The 5131-nt window shown below is 42.5% G+C and overlaps 2 non-coding genes across 2 annotated transcripts; both read left to right on the forward strand.

Moving 5' to 3' along the window:
• The first annotated feature begins 882 nt into the window (after window positions 1-882).
• Window positions 883-945, forward strand: LOC118452528. The gene has a single exon (XR_004842332.1). It is a non-coding gene; the product is annotated as a small nucleolar RNA Z39 (small nucleolar RNA).
• Window positions 946-1884: 939 nt separating this feature from the next.
• LOC118452527 lies at window positions 1885-1946 on the forward strand. The gene has a single exon (XR_004842331.1). It is a non-coding gene; the product is annotated as a small nucleolar RNA Z39 (small nucleolar RNA).
• Window positions 1947-5131: the final 3185 nt, after the last annotated feature.

Below are 5131 nucleotides of genomic sequence, written 5' to 3' on the forward strand. Positions count from 1 at the left end.
TCCTGCACCTGGGATGGGGTAACCCCCAGTATCAATACAGCCTGGGGGGAGAAAGGATTGAGAGCAGCCCTGCCGAGAGGGACTTGGGGGTGCTGGTGGATAAAAAGCTGGACATGAGCCGGCAATGTGCCCTGGCAGCCCAGAAGGCCAACCGTACTCTGGGCTGCATCAGGAGGAGCGTGGCCAGCAGGTCGAGGGAGGTAATTCTGCCCCTCTACTCAGCTCTGGTGAGACCTCACCTAGAGTACTGCGTCCAGCTCTGGAGCCCTCAGCACAAGAAGGACATGGAAGTGTTGGAGCGGGTCCAGAAGAGGGCTACTAAAATGATCCGAGGGCTGGAGCACCTCTCCTATGAGGACAGGCTGAGAGAGTTGGGCTTGTTCAGTCTAGAGAAAAGAAGGCTGCGGGGAGACCTGATTGCGGCCTTTCAGTACCTAAAGGGGGCCTATAGGAAAGAGGGGGAAAACCTTTTTAGTAGGGCCAGCTGCGTTAGGACAAGGGGTAATGGTTTTAAACTAAATCGGGGTAGGTTTAGGCTAGATATAAGGAAAAAATTCTTTACAATGAGGGTGGTAAACCACTGGAACAGGTTGCCCAGAGAGGTAGTGGAGGCCCCATCCCTGGAAACATTCAAGGCCAGGTTGGATGGGGCTCTGAGCAACCTGATCTAGTTGGCGGTGTCCCTGCTGACTGCAGGGGGGTTGGACTCGATGACCTCTAGTGGTCCCTTCCAACCCAAAACATTCTATGATTCTATGATTCTAAGGTGAGCCCCTCAGTCGGTGAGACCCCGTGAAGGGTTCTGCATAGAGGCCCCAGAGGAGCAGTGACCCCTGTTGCGATTGACTTTGGTGTCCCTCCCTGCAACCTCCTGCTTCAGTGGTACAGGTGATGAGCATTGCAGTATGAGGGGCAACAATGATACTGTAAACGCTTTCTGATGTACCTTCTGCTTAACGTGTTCTCCTACGTTCTATATCTGAAAACTAATTTTACACACCCAATGAACATGAGGAAAATCAGCACAATTAAGGTAATTAAATATCAGAGCAGGTCACTTAGAGAGGCTGTGGGACTTTTATATTTGACTGGTTGAGGCCTTCAGCAAACTGGCCCCACTTTGATTTGAGGGGAAAGGGGAAGGGTGGACAAAATGACCTCCAGGAGTCACATCCAAGCTATTTTTCAAATTACTGCATTTATTTCCTTGAGAGGAAGGGAAACTGTTTTGAGACTGCATATTTATTCTGTCAGTTTGACTCCACCTGCTCTGAGCTTCTTGCCATTTTCAAGTCAATGAGGAAGTCATTACTATATTGATTGCCTAACTCAAATTTATTCTTCTTTTCTAGAACCTTCCATTTTCTGTGGACAACAAGTGGCGATTACTTGTGGTAATGTGTGGATTCTTTGGAAGCGGATTTGCTGCTCCTTTCTTTATAGTCAGACACCAGCTTCTGAAGAAATGAAGAAGACGGACTGTAATTGCGCTAACTGGGTAACTGATTTTGTAAGATTTCGTAGCACAGTGGAATCTATGATTAAAACTGAGCTTTAAAGAGTCTAACCTCATCTAAAACCATTATTACAGTTTTCAGCCTTCAGCAGTCCAGGTGCTTAGAGTTGTGGTATGCAGTTGCATCTAAACTCAAATACAAATAGTTTAAGTTTGCTTTGCAGGGCTGCAGCACTCTCATTGACTTGTGAACTTTGACTCCCCAAAGGCCACACCTCTCTGACTGCAGCTTCTTGGTAGTCTACAGCTGGGCTAGCTGACAGAAGAGTGCTACTGATCGGACTTGGATAATAACTATAACCAAAACCATGTATCCCTTCTTTGAGGAAACATAAAGCTATACTTCATGTAACCTGTAGGAATAACTGGCATGTGTGATGTGAACAAAACAGTATGAGAAACTGTGATACTGTAAACGCTTTCTGATGTGCCAGTTAAAACTCAGTGGAAAACAAGGTTTCATGAACTTCAGTTCAACCATGTCAAAACAATTCCAATATCTAAATAAAACGTTCCTAACCATTTCCAGGATAAAGTCCCCTTAAAATAAGGTCATTAAAAGCAGAAATTACTTTAACTGATGCTTGCTGATGATCGTAACAGACAAAGCAAGCCCCAGACATAGTTCAGACTGTGCAAGCATGCTGTTTCCAGTTGGAAGGCCACTTCAATTTATCTTAATCTGATTCTACTTTGGAAATACCTTGTACTGTCAGTTTTATAATCTGAGAAACAGTAAGTCTTTCTGAGGAGCTGGAATGACCCAGGTAGTTCTTGGAAAGAAATAACAAGCCACACTGGATCTCATAATTGGAACAAATTGAAGTAATCTGTGTAATTTCTTTGCCAGTCTGATGGGTTTTTGGCTCCCTAGACTAAGGAGAAAAAAAAAATTAATCAGACTTGTATTGAACTTAGGCATTTAGAACTGTATGATTTCATGTAAGTCAAAAGTATGTTGTGGATGAAACAAGACCCATCAAAATCCTAGTTAAAGCTGTATTTATAGCTTTTCTAGACTCAAAGGTAGGAGAGTTCTTAAATTTGTTAATTCTTTTTTTCTTTCAGAGTTGAAGTCATCTACACAGCATCTTTCAATGGAAAAAGGATAGCTGCGATTGTGTACCATGCTGGATGCATCTAAATAAAATCTTAAATCTCAAGGTCGTGGGCTGTGTATTTTGTGAAACTCCTGGATTGCTTTTGACAACTGGTGTATATTGAGAACCTGTTCAAATGGCAGTGTATTGACATTAAATTAAACACTAATTGTCTTTACATATAAAAATACAGGGTTGGGAAAATTACATCTCAAAACTGAAGTTAAGCTTAACATTTTTAGCTGGATAGATGTTTAAATAGCATTACTAAGCTATGTGGTCTTCTCAAATACTCTTGAGGCTACTCACAGAATAATGACCTGGTATAGATTATAGCCAGTGAGCCTCGCGGCGGGTATGCTGTCACCATAGTCCATGCTGCAGAATTTTTATCTTCAGTATTTTGGGTTCATCTGTTGAGAATGTTTTATTTGGCTTTGCTTCCACACTCAGCTGTTCTCAACAGCTGCTGTTACTGGGTCTCCACAGTGCGCTGCATTACTGTTGCTCTGAGCAGGAACACGCACCTTGCTGTGCAGATTCATGCGCGGGGTCATGCCTAATAATGGGGCTTGTGTAATTAAAGGTAATCTAGGAGCTGTGCTGTGGGGATGCTTCTACCAACTTGTATAGAAGTCAGATGTTTGGGTTAGTGGCCCTGTTGACAGCACAAGTAGAAAGTCATTTTTTCATTCACTTCTGTTGCCTCCACCTTGTTGGCTAAAGATGCAGGGTATGAAAAGCACCAGCATAACCCACTAATACTGAGTCGCTTTCCTTCAGTGAGGTGTTCTGGTTTACTTTTTTTTTTCCCCCTAAAGCCTTTCTGCTGTGGCACAGTGCGTTTAACATGGCTTGTGCCATCTGTCAGTCCATGAACTGGATGGTTGCTCCAGAGAAGTTCAGGTACTATTGGTATAGTTCAGGCCTATACCAATGCTAGTTTGTCATCAAATAGCATGAGCAGAAGTGTATAGGAGCAATAAAATACTGTTTGTAACAGAATAGCTTTTTGAGTGCCACATTTCCCTTTTTTTAGGGGTGGGTATAACAAGCTGGTGACTACTATTTGAAGAGCCTGAGCTGGGAGCAAAAGAGAACCCTGTCACTATAGCTGTTTCAGTAGAGCTGCAGTGAAGCTTAATGAAGCATGGTGATTTTGATCAAAGGACCAGAAAAGGCTGCAGGAAAGTGATAATGAAAGCAAGATTTAGAAGGTTCAATTAATAAGAGTGCTTTATGGCTATGACTGAGATATAATTACGTGGTATAGTTTGTTTCTTAATGTGTGTATTTTCTGTCTGCAGAGTAATGCCTCTCAACAGAGACTTAGAGACTCTCTCCCTGTGTCTCATAGAGCAAACAAACTACCTGCATGTGCTGTAGGTGATATGGGAGCAGCGTGCCGAGGCAGCTGGGGAATCCAGAAAAGGTGGCAATTTCTTGGTCTAGGCGTTGGGGTTTCCTGGAAGAGTTCTGGTACTATATAAAAAAATTTCTTATGCAAAACTCAGAATGGGAACTCTTAGGTGACAAAGTCTCATTTGCCTCCTGTTGCAGGTGAGCCAGTCAAGTGTCTGTTGCACAAGGCAAGTCCTAACGGATGCCTGTTACAGAATCACATTTCTCTTGGGGATTACAAACGTAACTTCCAAAGTATTTATTGTACCTAGCTCACTCTGTTCTTAAATAACTTGTTTTGGGTTGGGAGGGGGTGTTAATTTTCCCCCTTATTCCCAAGCCCTTCATGTGTTAGAAAAGAGTAAGCATTGTCTGCGGCAGTTTATCTTGTGGGCTAAGCAAACTGGTTCCTTTAGTCTGCTTAAAATAAGGTCTCCTTTCTGAGTATCGTCCCCTTCTCTGTACTTTTTCTATTCAAATATATTTTTGAGCATGGGTGGTTAAACGTAAAACAGTTATTTTTAGATCAAATGTTACAGACTTCCTTCTTGTGATGTATTCTAGAACTGTAATAGTCTTTTTTCACAGCGTTGTTAACATTGACGGATCATAGTCATTTAGGAGCAGAGCCATCCTAGTGGCTACTAGTTGTAAGAAGTTTTCAAATTATGACCCTGTTTCCAACCCTGCCACCGGCTTACAAGAACTGCTGCTGTGAATCACAACACCCATAACCTTCCATCTCCTCCTGCTTTACTTAATTTCTGTTACCGCAGCTGTAAGGCATGCTCTGGGGGATGGTCTGAACCTCCACTGTTCTGACAGTTGTCTTCTGTTTGTTACCTGCTGTATGCTCCCACTCTGCATGTGCCAGTGAGAGTCATGCGAAAATTAAACCACATCAGTCCCGCTTTGGATAAGTCTAAAGTCTAAGATTAAATACATCGTGCTAGTCATAAGCGATCATTTGATAAGGCCTTGTTCATGGTGTTCCATTATTAGTTAATCTTTCCTTTAAAAAGGAAGTTTAGTACAGTTCTGTAGCCTTTTAAATCTAATCTGCTCAGTTAATTCTTTCAAGATTGCTTGACTATTGGTTAAGTACACTTGCTGA

This window comes from Egretta garzetta, unplaced genomic scaffold (genome assembly GCF_000687185.1).
Source record: "Egretta garzetta isolate BGI_Z169 unplaced genomic scaffold, ASM68718v1 scaffold136, whole genome shotgun sequence".
In the NCBI taxonomy this organism is placed as follows: Eukaryota; Metazoa; Chordata; class Aves; order Pelecaniformes; family Ardeidae; genus Egretta; species Egretta garzetta.